Source organism: Leguminivora glycinivorella, chromosome 17 (genome assembly GCF_023078275.1).
Source record: "Leguminivora glycinivorella isolate SPB_JAAS2020 chromosome 17, LegGlyc_1.1, whole genome shotgun sequence".
Taxonomy (NCBI): Eukaryota; Metazoa; Arthropoda; class Insecta; order Lepidoptera; family Tortricidae; genus Leguminivora; species Leguminivora glycinivorella.
Window position 1 is genome coordinate 9341543 of NC_062987.1, and position 21208 is coordinate 9362750.

The following is a 21208-nucleotide window of genomic DNA, read 5'->3' on the forward strand; positions in this document are numbered from 1 at the left end:
AATTGTGTTCAGACAATAGTGCTAGTCAATTACCATTTAACTAATTCTGACTGTCTTCACTTACTCTTAGCATTAAATACAATACAAATATATTAGCATGACGTGTTTATACGTCGTACGTGTGTAAAATCAAATGAATTGAGAAATGAAAACTTCCTCATATTTCTGAAAAATTTATAAAAGGTTAAAGAATGTCTAATAAACTGAATCACTGAAGTAAAGTTTGAGATTAATGATATAAATGCTAGTGACTAATTGTGAGATAGTTATAAATTAAAGCAAATTTATTGTGTCTTATTAAAATATCTACTAAAAAAAATATATGTACTTCTATTCAAAGAACATACGGAATCCCCGAGATTTTTCATTGTCACTCGAATTTATGTCCGCTCTGTCCTATTTTCGCAAAAGAACTTCCGGAGTGTTCACAAAATAGTATCACATAAAATAAATCTCTGACGATTTTATGTTTACCAGCCGCTCCCCAGTCTTACAAGTTGGCAGTCACCTCCTTCCACACTCATTAGCGAATTTCAAGCATAAAAATATCGCGTGACGTGCGTTTGTGTATATTTCAGGGCGCCTAAACAGTCCAAGTCGTCTAGACCTGTCAGTCCCCCCCGGAGATTATCGAAGTCTTCACAAAAAGGGGAATATTTCCTCAATAGCAGAGGTCACACGAAACTGGTTTATGGACTGTGTATTCGCAGTCGCTGGCACAGACATCGAAAACTAAATAAACAATATAAACATGGGTTACGGAATTCGGCAACTCCAATCTTGTCCTCGCACGGTACAGGCGAATGTCGAATGAAATATTTGATAGCGAAAATGTTTAAATAGAACATGGAGAAACGTCAAGGTTGACTAACTCGGAAATATAATTGTATGTATTTAATTTACGAGTATGTTTGGTTTGGGTCAAATGTTGGAAGCTAAGTTTGATCTACTTTCCGATTCTTAATTACTATATAACAGGACAGGGTGTCTCCTGTGATAGGAGCAATAAAATAATTTTTCCCCTCACTAGCTCGGAAACACGTGTTTTGTCCTTTAATACCAGCGGGTAAAAACGCATTTTATCCACTAGTGGGTAAAGTAATTTGACCTTGAATAAAGTCAAACTAACTGCTTTAAAATTGATAAAAGCAGGTGAATCTAGTAATAAAGATGATTTACCACCTGTGGAACTACTGGAAACAGTAATAAACGCATTTTTTGAGTTGTAGTTTCCTCGCTATAGTGAGGGGAAAAGTTTTGTGTTACACTCGGGTGCAAATGTATTTTACTTCTCGTGTGTTAAAAAACTCGCAAGTTCAGGATTCTATTCTCGAACCACTCGCTTCACTCGTGGTTCAACTATAGAATCCTTTCACTTGCTCGTTTTTCAATTCCACACTCAGCGTTAAAATACAACTTTGCCCCCTTGTATAACAAATAACTATTAGGCTTTCGAGCGTTTTTGCATCATGATCCGATATCGGATGTAGGACCGATATCCTATATATAAGTATTAACTAATAGTAATTACTAACAACTAATATACTCGTTATTTGCGCGTGTTACAGGAAAGCATGGGTAAGCATGAAGAGTCTGTGCGGTAAGAATTACACGTATCAAAACCACATTACGCCAAATTTTAGTAAGTAATCGTAATAGTCACCTTAAAACCTCTCAGTTCACATGATCGATGAATATGTATTGGAAATTCCTAATAAAAACACAATTCTCCCACAAAATGATAATAAAATCTGTATCACGGCCCTGATTTCAGTAACCGTATTGATTGCATGCACCGTTCGTTAATAAATAATATCAAAAACCATGGTCCTTGTCCCAATTACGGATATGCAGTATTCACCTGAAGGTTATAATATCGATTTATTCTTAAAATAGACGCACTCCATCCAGATTACACCGGTATATTAATCATTTTGTTATTATAGTTCATCGAGAAAGATCTAGAAACACCAATTGTAACACATCAAGTACGATCCCGTGCAATCTGGTATCTATTGTGGTTCTTATAGGCTACAGGGAGCGACAGACCAGAAACGTCTGACCTTCCCTTGGTAAGGAATGCCCCCGTCTTACAGTGTTCACTATTAGGGAACAGAGGGGAGTCAGGGGTCTTGCAAAACCGGTTAATAAGGCTGTCACTTCATCTCGACAAACATCTCTATTTATAGCTTCCGAAATGGCAATTATTCGTTAGTCATGTGGTGCCGATTTTATGCGCGGCGTAGGTAGATTGATAATATTCTGTTTGTGAGGTAAGATGTTATCGCTGTTTATTTATAACGTGGGATGCTTTCAGTTTAATTTCAGAATAGTTGGTATATTTTGATAGTTCGCTTTTATAAATACAAGTTATATACATTCTGCTAATTTTACTCTCCAATTTGTTATTGTACAACTTGCCTGAAATATATCCAAATGACAGACGAAGCGTGCGAAATTATCTGTAAGATTGGTTTGTGGAACAGTCACCTGCAATAATATGTTACTCTTCAAAGGGCGCAAAAATATCTGGCACGATCTTATTTGTAGAGCAATAAGAGCGTGTCACGTAGTTTTGCGGCTTTCGAGAAGATGACTATAGGTATAGATTTCTATAATTATTTATTAAAATTTGGCGGTGATGTGGTTTTGATACGTATAATTCTTACCGCACAGACTCTTCACTTTTTTACCTGACCTTGGGTACATGGTGTTTTCTGTAACACGTGCAAATAATTAAACATACCATTGTGATACTTCTCAAACGAAGATACATTTGTTTAAGCCACATTTAAAAACAATGAAGTCTTTAGATAAGGTACAGCGGGGCAAATCTTGACTTGGGCAATTATAACTAATCCATTTTTTCCATTATTACGTTGTTGAGTTCTACATGTATCAACTGAACATATAACCGGTGGACTGGACACTCTATTTAATAATGCAAACATTGTAAAACATGGAAAAAATTGACCAGTTACATTTGCCCCTAGTCGAGATTTGCCCCGCTGTACCTTATCAAATTTTTCATACTTACAAATTAAATATTACTTACACGATGTTATTTGTAGAGCAATAAGAGCGTGTCATGTATTTTTGCGGTGTAGTGAGTAAAAATTAAAATGTCCTATAACTTTAAAGGAATGTAAATTAATTAGGTACCTATCTGATTTGATAGTGTTATCTTTACAATGTCTAATCCGATTGTAACTTCTAAGGATTCCTTCTATCAAGATCGATTTTAAATCACAAGTGTCTGGTGACTAAGGATTAGATAATTTATTGCGTTGTAAAAAATACGTGCCAGAGTAGTTGGGATATGTCAGGAATTCAAGGTTACCGGTGAGTCTAGATCTGCGACAGATATAACTATGTACAGTCGAGTTCATAAATATGTGTACATTTCGTCACCTTAAGGTTCGCTTTCCATACAAAAAACAACTGCCATTTATTCAATCACCGCACACTACAACTAAATGAAAATATGCGCATACATCCGACATGCCTGTACGACTTCGCAAACAAAATAAGACTGATAATTTGCAGATGTGACGCCAAATAACACAGCCTGAGCTTCGCGTAACCTAGGCGAACCACCTCTCGTTGCAATATGGTGGAAAAATGTACACATATTTATGAACTCGACTGTACCAAGGATGTATAATATCGGGACAGACGAAGTCCATACAAAAAATCCCTGAAATGTATTGGACTTCTAGGCTTAAAACTAGATGGTGCTGTTTAGCAGCCTGGAAGTGGCCAAAATCATATTTTCCCCAAATATTTTAGCGTGTTTGTATTTTTTATAAGAACCAATTACATGCTTCTTTATTCTCATGGTATCGATAATACACATTTTGAAAAAATAAATTTGTATGCATCATCGGTGTAATTAGTTATAATAGTATTTAATAGGTGGCGCTAAAAATAGAGGTACGATTGAGGTACGATTCTTAGTATGAAGATTGTAAATAAATAAATAAATTATCCTTGCTAGGTACTAATTTAGAAATTGCCTACACTACCTACTGGTATTAGGTCTAGTTTAAGACGATACGATACAGGTCAATTCTCCATTAAAAAAAAACGCTCTCGACTATTTCCTCCCTGGTTTTTGAAGATAGAGCAATAATTTCTTCAACACAGATTATTATTATTTTTATCTGTGTCGGACCGTTTTGATTTTTTTGCTACTTTTATTTTAAAAGACGCTAGAGCCAATCAAAAATTTCATTGTTATTCAGATTCTCAAATTTCGTTCCGTTTAAATAAGTTTTGAAACAGGAAACAGTCGAGAGCGGAACCTCGAAGATTTTTTCGCAACATCTTTTAACTGAGCTGTTCTTAATGGCCATTTTTTTTTTCGATAAATCTAGTTAATAACACTAGTATATTTAACTAAAATTCCTAAATTGAAAGGATGACTCCTTTCCATTTTAGCATTTTCGCTCCCGTATCGTCTTAAAAACGGTCGTGGAATTGAATCAAGGAAAATACTCGCGGGCGTAGCACACTAGTGTCAAAAAATCTTATCGTGTCGGTGCGTCCCTACTCCCTATCCTATTGTAAGATAATGGTGTGAAAATGTCGGCCTCACGCGATAGGCTTTTTATCACGCGACTGTGCTTGCCCGCCTGGATAAAATTTTAATGAAATGTTGTATGATTTGCACTTTGCACTCCACATGGTAGGCTGAGGTCTTAGGAATCGCAAAGAAGTGCGAATATTGTATTCAGTGATCTAAGTTAATTTTTAGGTGTTTGGAAAACCCAGAGGCCAAAAACAACCACTCCGAAAAAAACTAGTTTCATTAGTAAAATAAAGCTAACCCGGCGCAAGCCACCTGAGGGCTAACAAAAGGGCCCTTTGTACGCATAAGTATTAAATATAAAGGGACCAAAAGGAGCCCCTTTTGGAGCACACGCTTATTTTTTATAAAGAGTCCACGGGATGAATGAGCGTCGAATATTCTCGATGAATGGATAATGTTTGCCAAATATGGGGTGTTAGAAGCTTAATGATTTTAGCTGTTTATTATTTTTGAAGGTTAATAAAGGTAAGGTAAGGTTAGGATAATATGGACAAGGGCAAAGTGCTAAAATTATGTACTATTTACAAGAACCTATCCTCGCGTATATTAGGGTAGGGTGTACAAAGTCTAAATCTATGTAGCATTTCAATACCTTGGGTGAGTTAGGATGCCACAGCTCAATAAGGGTGAGAGAGAGGGTCGGCATCGCGCATTGTCTCGAGAGTTGCAGGCGTCCACAGACTAAAGAGACTGCTTACTAACAGGCGGGCCGTACAATAATATAAGTATACCTACTTGTTTTTCACAAAAGCAGTGTTAAAAAGTGACTAAAATAATGAGACTGTGTGGAAATTTTTGAATCCTAATGAATACTTAGTAGGTTACTTATAAAAATAGAATTCTAATTGTGACTTTTTTTTTTTATGGGATAGGAGGCAAACGAGCAGACAGGTCGCCTGATGGTAAGCGATCACCGCCGCCCATGGACACCCGAAACGAGTATGTCATTTATATATTTTTAAGTACCACCTACCTTAGTTGAAACAAAGAAAATACTTGGGATATCTAATAATGAATGAAATCTTTAGAGTAGTCTTTATTTTTTAAACATTTTTGAGCATTTTTTATATATGTGTACTGTAGATATAAAATGCAGCTATATAAAATTTTTCTAGCAATCTCTGTGCAACGTCACAGTATTCATAATAAAGAGTACTATAGTACAGTATGGCCACTCCCGCTCCCCTCTGAAGGTGCCGCCCACCCCCTCTCGGTTACCTGACAGTTACCGCCTGTCAAAAACGCGAACAATCGACCTGTCATATCTCACTCATACAAGCATGGTACGCGTTCACCTACACGAGCTTAGAATGTGTGCTAGGAAAGCGCCTCTTTCATATATTTGATCGCCAGTGTCCGAGATGTGGCAACGTGGTAGACGCTCGTGTCAGAACCAGTTCAATGCCATAACATATAAGTCTGAATCGTGTTTTGGTTCGAGTTTTCATGCTATTAAAAATTGACTGATTAACATTATCTGAGGGCCCACCATGAACACCAAAAGCTCGGACAATGGCGATCAAATATATGAAAGAGGCGCGTTCCTACGCACACAGTCTAAGCTCGTGTAGGTGAAAGCGTACCATGTTTGTATGAGTGAGATATGACAGGTCGACTGGTCGCGTTTTTGACAGTATTCTGTGGTAACCCGCTCTGGGTGCGGAGTGGTTATACTGTACGATAATAGGTACTCTTTATTTATACTGTGACCAAAGTTCGCACATTGCTTTTCGAAATTCAGTTTTCGCGGTAAGCCCTCTATGTTTACATTTGCAGTGTTACATCACGTTACATAATGAAGGGCACTTAGCTAAGGTAATGAAGCACGCTTCAATAGCTATTGAAGTGCTCTATAGCTGTAGAACTACGTAATTCCATTGTTGTTCTTGTCGTAGGATAATGCAGTTTGGCCTGTTGTCTACTTTTAATGGATTCCGCTTGTGGACAGATCAATAATGGTGTCGGTTACAAAGCGCCCTTCAATATAAGTAGGTACTTAGGTTGTGAAAGTATGATAGTGTTTGATATTTTAGGACATCTTATGAGTACTAAATAAGCCTAGAAATATAGTAAATCTCCACTAAACAAGAGGTACTGATATATAAGCAATAGGGCCTAGGCTAGCGCTCCATCGTCTGGGGGCTCCGAAAGACGGACAGTAATAGTATATTTGATTACTCGTAATAAATATATAGTAGATAAAGTTTAATTTAGTTTGCTTTCTTTACAAGTCAGGTCCCAGCATAGTTTAAGACGCTTTTGCCACACGAAAATATTTTAGTTATGCCAGTTTGGCAAAAAATACTTTTTACAGTTTTCGGAAAATGTTTTGGAAACTGAGTCCACTAATCTACACCGGTACATTAGTCGCTTCATGAAATTAGTTGCTATTTACATGTATTTTGCAAATAAATATTCCAAGTTCAACTAGCTTCGTCGCCATAACGTAACACATTTGTTCCAAAAATTAGCACATCGCTAAATGATCTGAATGCGCACTTGCGAACATCATAATAGATGTGAAGGCAGACGCGGATTAGGCAGCGTTCCCACTTATGCGTCGCGTGTCTCGGGGCGCGCAAAGGGCGTCCGCGCCACGCCACCTGAGTGTAATTCAAAAAGCGTCTCCTCAGTACATTTTGTATAGGAAGGACGTAAGGCGCGCCGCCGAGCGGCGCGGCGCGCGCCCCGCCGCCGCCACGCCACCTGGGGCGCGTCTTACGTCTTTCCTATACAAAATGTACTGAGGAGGCGTTTTTTGAATTACACTGAAGCGGCGTGGCGCGGACGCCCGTTGCGCGCCCCGAGACACGCGACGCTCTGGTGTGGCCGGTCACTTAGAAAGCTGGGGTCAGTGAACTCGTGACAGCACACGATTCCGTAGTTGGCAAAGGGTTATGTTACAAAAGTTTGACGTGAACAGTGCCGAAAAACAACGTAAGGAAATATTTGGGCCAGTTTAGTCCGTAGTCAACTAGGAACCCTAGTTTTGCCATGTCTGTCCGTCCGTCCGTCCGTCCGCGAATAATCTCAATGACCGTTAGCACTAAAAAGCTAAAATTTCGTACCAATATGTATATCAATCACGCCGACAAATTGGTAAAATGAGAAGTAGAAAAAAATATTTTATTAGGGTACCCCCCCTACCCCTACACGTAAAGTGGGGAGAGATTTTTTTTTCCTTCCAATCCTAACGTGTAATATATTGTTGGATAGGTACCTATGTACTGAAAGAAAAAAAGTGATATTGTTAATATTTTTGGAAATAATCACTAAAAAAGTTTTAAAAAATGTGTGGCTCTAACTTTTGAACCATAATTTTGAAAAATATGAAAAAAATTATAAAAGTAGAACTTTATAAAGACTTTCTAGGTTAATTGTTTTGAACTTGATAGGTTGAATAGTTTTGGAGAAAAATACGGGAAACTACGGAATCTTACACTGAGCGTGGCCCGACACGCTCTTGGTCGGTTTTTCAAAGTTGTCCACACCACTTTTTTTGTAACGTGGGTATTTTTTACGCCATTTATACACAGAATCGTTTCATTTATATTCAAGGTATTTAGGTATTAGGATTGAAAGAGCCCGCGATTTTGAGTGGAAATGACATAAAAATTTCCAAATCCAAAAAAGGGGGGCGCCGAAAATCAGCACATCGCTAAAATTATTTGATCTAGGAGTAGGGTTGCCAGATCAAATTGCCCGAAAATCGGGACAAAAGGACATTTTATCGGGATTTTGGGACTTTTGTCGAGAAATGCGAAATAAAATCAAATAAGTTATTTTTTCCAACTTTTCATAATAAAAATGTTAATGATATTTTTGTCTCTTATAATTACTTTATATTATCAAATGTTAATTACCTCCTCCTGAATATATTTCAGCTTAAGGTCGATTTAGACTATCATTTAATAGAAATATGATCATAGACAACATGCCGTCCTTTTTCTTCACGTTAAAGAAAAAGAGAGGCATACAGACCTATAATCAAACATATGTGATAATGTAATATGGGACATGGGACTAAGTGTAAATTTTCAGTAAGTTAACATTTCTTGTTATTTCTAAGCACCGAAGCAGCGACGCGTGCGACGTTTCGATTTTGTTTGTTGTTTTTGCAAAGTAAAATCTCGGGAAATTTTTCATTTTGTCGGGAGTCGGGACAACGTGACGTAAATCGGGAGAATCCCGTCAAATCCCGACCATCTGGCAACCCTATCTAGGAGTGTGATCATAACAGATGCGAAGATAGACGCGGAATAGAAAGCTGAGGTCAGTGACCCCATGACCGCTTGCGATTCGGTAGTTGGGTTTCGTCGCAATCGCCTGTCGATTCCGAGCGAATAAGTCATAGACCTAAGGCATATCCAAGTAAACTATAAGTAGGTACACTACGAGTAAGAAAAATATTCGTTTAGAGACGGAACATTCACGCGGTTTCTTGATAGCAATACCTTCCAGACATATGGCTGGCAAGTAACGCACCTTTAAAGGGACCATCCACACTCATAAGACGCATGTCTTGCGGCGCGCAACGGACGTCTCCGCCACGCCGCCTAAATGTAATACAAAAAACGTCTCCTCAGTACATTTTGTATAGGATATAGTATATTTTGAATTACATTCAGGCGGCGTGGCGAAGACGTCCGTTGCGCGCCGCGAGACACGCGACGCCTAAGTCCTAATTTTTAGGGTTCCGTAGTCAACTAGGAACCCTTATAGTTTCGCCATGTCTGTCTGTCCGTCCGTCCGTCCGTCCGTCCGTCCGCGGATAATCTCAGTAACCGTTAGCACTAGAAAGCTGAAATTTGGTAACAATATGTATATCAATCACGCCAACAAAGTGCAAAAATAAAAAATGGAAAAAATGTTTTATTAGGGTACCCCCCTTACATGTAAACTGGGGGCTGATATTTTTTTTCATTCCAACCCCAACGTGTGATATATTGTTGGATAGGTATTTAAAAAGGAATAAGGGTTTACTAAGATAGTTTTTTCATAATATTAATATTTTCGGAAATAATCGCTCCTAAAGGAAAAAAAAGTGCGTCCCCCCCCCCTCTAACTTTTGAACCACATGTTTAAAAAATATGAAAAAATTCACAAAAGTAGAACTTTATAAAGACTTTCTAGGAAAATTGTTTTGAACTTGATAGGTTCAGTAGTTTTTGAGAAAAATACGGAAAACTACGGAACCCTACACTGAGCGTGGCCCGACACGCTCTTGGCCGGTTTTTTATTAATTCGAGCATCAAAACAGACATTTTGTTCTGAGAAATAATAAATTTGTTGCTATTTTTTGTAAATGCTAAAGTAGGCGAAATCAAAAAAAATATGTGAATGTGTTAAAAACGTCCCACCTTGTCGGTTGCATTAAGGCGAGATTTAATTACTTGTATTTTTATACATATGAATAAAGCGGCTTTATAGTAATCGACAAAGTGGGACGTTTCGGACGACGCTGTTAAAATTATTCGATTTCCTCCATTGAGGTTTAGTACATAGTAATTCAATGGTTTCCTCGTGTTGGACCGTATATACATAACTCTGTCAGTTCTGTCACTAATGTCCCATCATAGTACAGCATGATTCTATTAACACCAAAAATGATGTGTAAATATTTTAAATATTATAAAATTTAATCACCACTGTCTGTCGTCAGAAGTTTTATTTCCTTGTTAACAAGTATCACACTAGTGAATTGCGTCTTCCAGTCTATTATGTAATACAGGACGAAAACAAGTTTCATGACGGTCGTACGTCGTAAATAATACACTACAATGGCTAAATATATTACTATCATACTTTGATATACCTAGTATGTACCTATTTACCCATATCAAAGAGGATCGAGTATTATAGAAAAAGTCAAAGTAAAATGTGTAATCACCAGAGATCGGACGGATTTGCGACATTCTTAGTGACTTGCGTCATTTTAATGATTTTTAGTATGAGATGACGCACAAAAATCCCGGTTTTTTTTCTCTCACACCACTTATTTTTTGCTACCCTTATATTTCTCCGTTACATTGATCTCTACTACCCGAAGGTTGTCTGGTAGAGATCGCTTTTTAGCGATAAGACCGCCTGTTGTTGCTTAATTTCTTGTTTGATCTTATTTGTTGTATGTAATTACTTAATGTGCACAATAAAGAATATTATTATTTGTATGTCTTTCCCATCACGGAACAATGGTATTCCGGACCTTTGGGAGGCGTGCGCGGGGCCGAAGCCAACACGTAGAGGCCCTTTCGACACTTTAATGAAATGTAAGGGGTACACCGAGCGGATGTTGCCCTTGCCCGTATCATGGGACACACGCAGAGGCAACACCCGCCAGGGTGTAAGGACTATTTGAGAGTTAATGGAATCTAAAATGAACTGGTCTATTTTGATGAAAGTGATGGACTAAATACTGGGCTATGGATAAAAAATATAATAATATTATTATTATTTGTATGTCTTTCCCATCACGGAACAATGGTATTCCGGACCTTTGGGAGGCGTGCGCGGGGCCGAAGCCAACACGTAGAGGCCCTTTCGACACTTTAATGAAATGTAAGGGGTACACCGAGCGGATGTTGCCCTTGTCCGTATCATGGGACACACACAGAGGCAACACCCGCCAGGGTGTAAGGACTATTTGAGAGTTAATGGAATCTAAAATGAACTGGTCTATTTTGATAAAAGTGATGGACTAAATACTGGGCTATGGATAAAAAAAACCGGACGCCTGCCTAATAAAACGGTATCCAATTTTATTTCCGGCAGACGGTGACTCGTCCCCACAAGATGGGCCCCCACAAAAAGCGACATCCAAGATGGCTCAAGGGCAACACCGGTGTGAGAACTCAAGGGTGTCGAGAGGTGTACACCGCTTTCTGCCCAGTGGCTGTGAAGCCACTGCACCAACTCGCGTCTTATGCAAATTTTCACTTCCACCCCTGGGGCATGTAGCCCTAACGACTCCACTCTGGACGGCCAGCCAAGGCAAGCCAGAAGTAGAGAGTATATAGTAGTATATTATTATTATTATTATCTTTTATTTATCTCTTTTCTTAGATTAGGTTTTTTACAATATGAGTATAAAAGTAAAATAAAATAAAACACTTACAAAACAATATAAAACATATAAACACATTATAAAAAACCTAACCTAGGGTGCCGCCAGCAGCGGGGCAGGGCCCAAGCTGCCGGTGGTTAGGGCTGCAGAGAGAGGAACCGTCGGACTATCCGCGCCGTGTCCAAGATCACCGCCTTCTGCATCTGACCCTTGATCCAACCACCTAGCGAGAGTCTCTCGAGATGTTGGTCGAGACTCTTCGCTATGAGACCGTTCGCTGAAACGACTATCGGGACAATGATCGTCGAAACAACATCCCACATGGCGGTTATCTCGTAAGCCAAGTCTAGGTACTTACTGGACTTGTCCTTCTCGGCTTTCACGAGATTCTCATCATGGGGGATGGTGATGTCGACGAGCACGGTCCGGCGTTGCGATCGATCTATTATGACAATGTCAGGCTTATTGGCTACAATAGTCCTGTCAGTGATAATAGATCGATCCCAATAGAGCGTGGCACGACCATTTTCGAGAACTGGCGCAGGTATGTACTTGTAGTACGGTACTTCGCGGTCCACAAGACCGTATTGAAGAGCAAGCTGCTGGTGAATGATCCTGGCTACGAGATTATGCCTATGCAAGTACTCACCGTTAGCTAGATGAGAACAACCGGAGATGATATGCCTGAGTGACTCTCCGGGACGGCGGCATGCCCGACAAATGTCGACCGTACCGTCCTTCAGGATATATTTCCGGTAGTTGTTCGTCATCATAACTTCGTCGGCAATTGCACAGGCAAAACCCTCGGTTTCTCCGAAGAGGTCCCCGAATCGTAACCAGTTCACCGATGCGAGCAGATCTACATCGGGTCCCGTGAGGGCCTTGTAGAACCGCCCGTGTAGCTGCTTGCTCTCCCATACCGCCCTGCGGTCCGCAGTACTTAGTACCACAGGTTTGCGCCAGTTCTCTTTCGCCAAGGAGAGCGGCGTGAGGTTTCCGTCCACTGCCACCACATCACGATGCATCCCACACTCGTTGTTAAGGAAGTAATTCCTGAGATTGTACACCTCACGGTTGTGGAGACCTTTGGCGTTTAGGAAGCCTCGACTTCCGCACCTCCGTGGGATGTACAATCTCATAACAGACGAGCGCGGGTGTAACATACGGTGTGTGGTAAGCAGTGAGCGGACCCTCCGATCTAGGGCGTCCAGCTCAGTCTGGGTCCACCGTAGTATGCCAAATTAAGGAGTATGTGAGTAGAAGCATTACCCAGGCGTTAAAGGCGCGCACTTTGTTGCCTCCTGACAAAAGACTGTTAAGGACTTTTGTCAGCCGACTGAAAAAGCGCTCCTTCACCGACCGTCTAATGCCAACATCCTCAATACCCAACGACTGTGACATACCAAGGTACTTATAGGTTTCTGATTCAGAGATAGATCTGAACGACATCGTCTCAGAAAGTTGTAAATTTTCTGAATTTACAACCTCCCCCCGCTGTACATGCATGACCGCACACTTATCGACACCAAACTTATTGACAATTTGGTTCATATTCTCAGCTTGATATGTTAAAATGTCAAATATTAATATTAGCGCCATCTAGCCGAGCGTCCCCCAAAGGTGTATCGCCATCTAGGTCACCGTGCCCTTTTCTGTATGGTTTTGGGGTACGTTTGTACGTCTATACGGAGTTACATATGTCTTTGACCTATATTAAATAAAATAACTAATTATACATCATAATCTTCGACCATATCCGTATGTAATTCATGACTTATAAAATCGAATCCGAATACGCTCTAGTCTTAACACATTTTACGCGTTTCAATATTTCAGTACTCCAAGGATTTGCGCGTAGGAACTAGGAAGTAGAAAGCCTCGGCCCAGAACGAGTGACCCAAATCAAGAGTGAACAGGCATCTTCTGGGAGCTCACTCTATCGTAGGCCACGTCTTTGCCTTTAGCTAGTCTGTGGCCAAGAGTAAGCCCATTTATAATAGAAAAAAAAGCGGAAAATGCCGGAATGCGGAAGATGAGTGACATGCTGACATGCCCGTTTGTGACAAACGTCTAGTCGGGATGAGGACGAAATGTCATAACTACAAACATGAATAGGTATGTACTACATGTCTACCCATATTATTATACTAATACATAGTATACATGGGAAAGTGCGAGTGTCTGTTTGTTTCTTCGTCTTTCACGGAAAAACGGAGCGACCGACCAATTGACGTGTTTTTTTAGGTGGAGATAGTGGAAGAGATGCAGACTTGGAGAGTGACAACGGCTACTTTTTAACCGCCTTCCAAATCTCAAAGGAAGGGGTTATCAAGTCGTCTGTATGTTTTTTTTTTTTTTTTTAATGTTTGTTTCTCGATATCTCCGTCGTTACTAGACCGATTTTGAATTTTTTTTTTTGATTGAATGTATATGCATACAGATTGGTCCCATTTTTCTCAGAACCCAGTTTTGATGATGGGATCCTGGAGAAATCGAGGGAACTCCTCAAATCTGAAAGGCATACATATGGTGATTTTTGTGTTTTTAAAGGAACAGCATGCATTTACGTACGGAACAGTGACATTTGGTGCAGTGGAACTCCTGATGATGGTCAGAATGGAACTCCTCAAATCTGAACGGCACACTTATAGTGACTTTGGTATTTTTATAAGGCACGTATTTAACCGGGCGACTAAATAACCATAGAAATGGGTATCAAAAATAATAGTTTGGCGACTAAAATGGGGCCTCAAATTATTTCAATATGAGGTAGCATTTTAATGTCATTACGGCTACGGTTTATTCAGACGCGAGTACCAACTATTTATCTGGCAACTGAATTATTATATTGGAAACAATTTAAAAGATACAGTTTAATCGGAAAACGGCTATCTATTAATATAAAATATACAGTTCTTTTAAAATATTTATATAGCAAATTAACATAAAAAGTACATTTAAAATTTATACATCGGCACTCATCACCTGAGCTGTCATTTTAATAAAAAAAAGAGTTCTTATAAAATATAATGGTCGACAAAATATTATACTTATGGGTAAGAAATTAGGTGTTTGGGGGTGCTGGCAACTTCGTCTATACAATTAATTTAACTTTTCATGACGTTTACTCTATCAAATCTAAGGCCGGTCTTACGCAGTCTTAACATCACTCTGAAAGATTCATTTTTTAGGCAGGAAAATCTTACTCAGAATATGTCTTTTCATAAATCGTTCCGCAGATTTTATAATATCGAATCTTATGCTGGCACAATGTTAATGAGCAAAATAATCTTCTAAATTAAGAATATTTCCGTAGATTTTTGTTTGCATAATATTTAGGCAGTAAAAAGTTGTCCATCTTCTTCCTATTTCTGTTTTGATAATGAGTCTTGTGTGTTGGGGATGCAAGATACCAAACACTCCTCCTCGCTTCGCTCGTCGTCGTACCTAACGGTGCCTCTGGGACTGTATTTCATTTCCTTTTTGCTATCGTTGTTTTGTTCATACAAAATACCTAAGAATTATGCCACAGCAAATTTGGTAGGACTTATATTCTACTAAAAAAATAATCTAACCCTAACCCACTTTTCTGCTAGCAGAAAATAATTCTGCTCTTGTACCTCTAATATTATACTATACGATTATGACGGTCTTTTTTTTAAATACCATGTCGGTGGTAAACAAGCATACGATCGACCTGATGGAAAGTGGTCACCGTAACCTATGGACGCCTGCAACTCAAGGGGTATCATATGCGCGTTACCGACCCATTAGAAGGTTATACACTCCTTTTTGCTGTGTACTTAAAATGACATGGTACGCGTACCTTATAGAGATATTTAAATAGGTACTACTCGTGGTTTAAGGGTTGCAAATACGATGTTTGAATAGAATAAACATATATTCGTGAACACAGGCAAGACAAAATACACACAATAACAACAAGATAGAAAGGAATGAAGTGCCACGAAATGGCCTCACCTCAGCGTGTTGCTGGTGACTTCCAGTGCTGATATATCTTCCGATGAGACCATCGGTACGTAGCTACCATCAACCCGTTTTCATAAAAAAACAATTTTATATGTGTTTTTAAAAAAACATACTTCCCATTATTTTTTTTAGTTGCCTCCGCAATTTAAATACTACTTTAAACGATGAGCTAAGTATAATTATTTAGGTGCTAACATCTATATGACTACAAATATTAAAAATCTTACGCTTTACAATACTAGGTGCCAATTATTATTTTAGTCGCCAAAGTATTGTTTAATGTTCCTCGGAAATATTTTTGTCGCTTGAAATTTGCTGCCGTTTTTTCAATAATAATGATGCTATAAAAAAATATATGAGCCTCAAATATTAGGCTCATATATTTTTTTTGTCGCCACAATATTAAAACACAGCCAAATTATATTATTGTATGCCCGACTTAACTTCCCGTTTAATATTTTAGTTGCCCGGTTAATTATATGCCTTTTTATAAGAACAGCATGCACTTACGTCCAGAACAGTGATATTTGGTGCAGTGGAATTGCTGATGATGATCAGAACGGAACTCCTCAAATCTGAACGGCACACTTATAGTGACTTTGGTATTTTTATAATAACAGCATGCACTTACGTCCAGAACAGTGACATTTGGTGCAGTGGAACTGCTGATGAAGAGTGAGCCGCCCCTGGTTAGAGTTCCGTTCTGATAATCATTCTCATCTGTAAGTACTTCAGAATCATCCAGATTTCAAAATGGTTCAGAAATGACGGAGATATCGAATAACAAACATTAAAAAATATACAGACGAATTGATAACATAATCCAACATTTGAAAGTATTTATCACCAGAACCCCAAAGGAAGGCGGTTTTTTTTTCTTCAAAATTATTTAACCGCCTTCCAAATCTCAAAGGAAGGGGTTATCAAGTCGTCTGTATGTTTTTTTTTTTATTTTTTTTAATGTTTGTTCCTCGATATCTCCGTCGTTACTAGACCGATTTTGAAATTATTATTTTTTGATTGAATGTATATGCATACAGATTGGTCCCATTTTTCTCAGAACCCAGTTCCGATGATGGGATCCTGGAGAAATCGAGGGAACTCCTCAAATCTGAAAGGCATACATATGGTGATTTTTGTGTTTTTAAAGGAACAGCATGCATTTACGTACGGAACAGTGACATTTGGTGCAGTGGAACTCCTGATGATGGTCAGAATGGAACTCCTCAAATCTGAACGGCACACTTATAGTGACTTTGGTATTTTTATAAGAACAGCATGCACTTACGTCCAGAACAGTTATATTTGGTGCAGTGGAATTGCTGATGATGGTCAGAACGGAACTCCTCAAATCTGAACGGCACACTTATAGTGACTTTGGTATTTTTATAAGAACAGCATGCACTTACGTCCAGAACAGTGACATTTGATGCAGTAGAACTGCTGATGAAGAGTGAGCCGCCCCTGGTTAGAGTTCCGTTCTGATAATCATTCTCATCTGTAAGTACTTCAGAATCATCCAGATTTCAAAATGGTTCAGAAATGACGGAGATATCGAATAACAAACATTAAAAAATATACAGACGAATTGATAACATAATCCAAAGCTAAAAGTAAATATAAAATTAAAAACAGCCCTTTTGTTCACCATTAATTAAAAAGCTTGCTCTATAACTAAATAATATCTTAAATTAGTTCGACCTTGAATTTATTAAAACGTGTCAATCGGCAACCCTATTTAATGTAAAACTATGGAAATAATTGCTCTAAGATGGAAATAGAATAACATATGGAAATGATATGCGCCAACGAGGAAACTGCAGACTATATCCAGTACAAGCCGGTATTTCTGGCATGCCGCGTGCCTATGAGGAAAATCATGTGTTATTGCCATTTTAAAGCGTGCATAATCAACTTTTTATCCACAGCTGTCATATATAATTATGTAATTATGTACATAGCCACATTACTTATATACCGTGTTTTTGTTTTCCGTTAAATTCGATATGTCGTTAGGTTCGTTTTCTGGAACCACCCTGTATATCAGTTTTAGTTAAATTCGCCTAAAAAATTTTTTCATCGTTTTCATACATAATAAATGAGTGTGAGAGACCCTTAAGGATCAAACTTTACAAATAAAACTTGCCAATAATTATATTATATAAATACGAGTAAGTTTTGGCCTATTTAACTTCTAACACGGATTTAGTATTAAAATCGGTATTAAATATTTTTTTTAGTATTTTCCCCAGAGTCAGAAAACCATTGTCTATCACACGTCTATCACATATATTAATATCTCGTTAAAAGAAAAATTCATGCATTTAAGGGTTAAGAAATGGTAAAGGCTTTCACTCGCGTGTTCAATAGTTATTGTTTTTTTTTTTTTAAACTCGGTAACCGTAAGTGCGTTTTCACATTATCCGATCCGATATCGGATGTCGGACCGTTATCCCATACATTACAGGCGCCATCTTGGATTTTTTCTATTGAAATCCTTCCGACTTCCGATATCGGATCGGATAATGTGAAAACGCACTAAGAATTAAGACACTAGTTTCTTAGAGAAATTAATTGTATTTGATCTAAAGAACCTTCCCTTAAAGTTAACGGAATTCTCGGAATTAAATATTACTCAACATCAAAGAGAGATTTATCGTCGTCTGTACAGGGTATGCATCCTCAAGTTCCTCGGACATACTACATGTAACGAGACTCTATGGTACATTTGGTAGTGCAATTAAGGAAAAGTTGAGGGCAAAAGATCTCGCGGGTGTTCTCTAACCCGATGGACAGATTTCATTAAATCTATGACGCACTCCAGTGTAACCACAACTCTCACTATGCCAAGAATAGACATCCCCCGCATCATCTACATGGCGATGGCGCCTAGGCTTGTGTCGTTCACGAACTATGAACTGTTAGGAATAAAATCCCATCAATGACCGAAATGAACTGAATCTTTCTGTGGTCTGAGCATCGGTCTTTGCTCATTTAGTTCAGTATAGGATCGGCGAGCGCGAGCGGTTTGGATCGAGAACGAATGTGTGACTGCGCCGACCGAGAGCGAGAGCTACTTAGCAGAGCAACAAAAAAAGTCAAGTTTTCATATTAAACTTCGGTTACTTACAACCTTTCGGCCCGGAATGTTACTATCTGTGGACTATTCGTATCATTTTGACACTATTCGGTCCCATTCGTTCTGATCTTACCGACCGCAGTGGTCACTGGTCTGGCTGAACTAAATGAGCAAAATACCTAAAAGAGCGAACTAGTTCGTGGGAGCGATTGAACGAGATCGGAGCGCTCCGATCAACGAACGAAACGGCACAAGCCTAATGGCGCCGCACACAGATCAATACAACAAGATGGCCCTTACAGGGCGACTCGCGGTCACCAAGCATACGACAAATCAGGTTTATAAAAGTTTGAACGCGTGCGACACCGATCAGTAGCGCCCAAGTATACGACCCGCTAACAGTGTCCGTGTCCGCTCGGGAAAAAATCTTAAATAATCAATTTTGGTTGCAAACAATGGTCTCTTACAGCATAAAGTGGTGTGGCAAGTCTTCTAACACTTCTACATGTAAAAAAGATGGAACAACATTCCACAGTTAAGTCAAATTAATTATTTTGTTGAATATTGTTTATTGTCCGCGGAGTTCATTATACTGGTCAATATGGTTGTGCTGAGCGGCGCCGAGGCGCGTCCATCCCTCTTTACCGAGTGAACAATGTGATATGCTATCCCTTTCACGTAAAAGACTAGGCATGGGGCCATGTTAGTTTATGTCTGTTGCGGGAACTTCGTACTGCCGTTCGTATCGTACCATGTGCTACCATTTTATGAAATATAAAAGAAAGCAGATTTGTAATAGTGAATAATTATCTAGAATCTGTAGAGTCTGTAGTGGTATTTAGTTCATTGATTAGTTTAGAATATTTAGTTGGTTATTTAACTTAGTAAACGTAAGTAAAAATGCACAGTTTAGTTATTAGTTACTAGAATGATTTTTATTGAGATGCTATCACAATTATCATCCTCCTTGCGTTATCCCGGCATCGGCATTCGCCACGGCTCATGGGAGCCTGGGGTCCGCTTTGGAAACTACTACCAAGATTTGGCGTAGGCACTAGTTTTATGAAAGCGACTGCCATCTGACCTTCCAACCCGAAGGGTAACTAGGCCTTATTATAATTTAATTATAATATTATAATTTGTTGCAAAACAAATTCACCACAGTACTGGTACCGGTACCATTGTCTATAATAGACATGTCCCATTCCCATCCCTACTGCTAATCATAAAGGCGCGCCATTATTTGAAACGACCAATGGCAGCACCGTGCGCGCCCGCCTCACCCCGCAAGGATTGGTGATTTGCGTCTCGAACAATATCGCTTGCATTTGGCTTCTAGTGGGGTGTTCTGTGGCGCCGCATCACGAGAGAAGCAGTGGCGCAAGACTCAACCAACACATGACCATGACCGCTCTGACAAGAGTGCACGACCTAGAAGAAGATGAAGAATATAAGTAATAAGGCGATAAGTGTTTAAATAGCGAAGTTTTGTATTCGTTTTATAGAATAAAATAAATAAATAAATATTTTGAACAATTTTTATTTATTTAAATAAATAAATAAAAATTGTTTGGGATATGTTTTGTAAGGACTTCTACAGGTACTGCAGAATTTTAGGGAACCCGTTGGGAATCCAGTTGTATCGTCGCTACGCCACTGTTAGTTACCTAAATACCCCCTTTTCTACTATTTCTACTTTTTTACGATTCATAGTCTTCGTCAGACATGCTTATAATCATTATTTATATTCAAATATGTAGTAGGTATTTAGATATAAAAGATTGTGTGTAGTGTAGCTAAGGTACACAATATTAGGAGACCTAAGTAAGGTCGCCTTTTGAAAGATTTGCTTTGCACTCGACCCCTCTGAAATCATTAGAGGGTTGACGTTGACACCCTGAACATGACACCAACGTCACCAACGTTATTAACAAGCGTCACATCGCCAAATAACCTTTTCCCCTCACTAGCTCGGAAACACGTGTTTTGTCCTTTAATACCAGCGGGTAAAAACGCATTTTATCCACTAGTGGGTAAAGTAATTTGACCTTGAATAAAGTCAAATTAACTGCTTTAAAACTGATAAAATTTGGTGAATCTAGTAATAAAGATGATTTACCACCTGTGGAAGTACTTGGATGCAGTGATAAACGCATTTTTGCGTTGTAGTTTCCTCGCTATAGTGAGGGGAAAAGTTTTGTGTTACACTCGGGTGCAAATGTATTTTACTTCTCGTGTGTTAAAACACTCGCAAGTTCAGGATTCTATTCTCGAACCACTCGCTTCGCTCGTGGTTCAACTATAGAATCCTTTCACTTGCTCGTTTTTCAATTCCACACTCGGCGTTAAAATACAACTTTGCACCCTTGTATAACAAATAACTATTCCCTTCGAAACACGCCGAGATTGTCCGACACAGACCGAGTTCACTTGTGAGTTTTGAATGATTCACGGTTAATTTCATTAGACTTATATTGACCGGGAT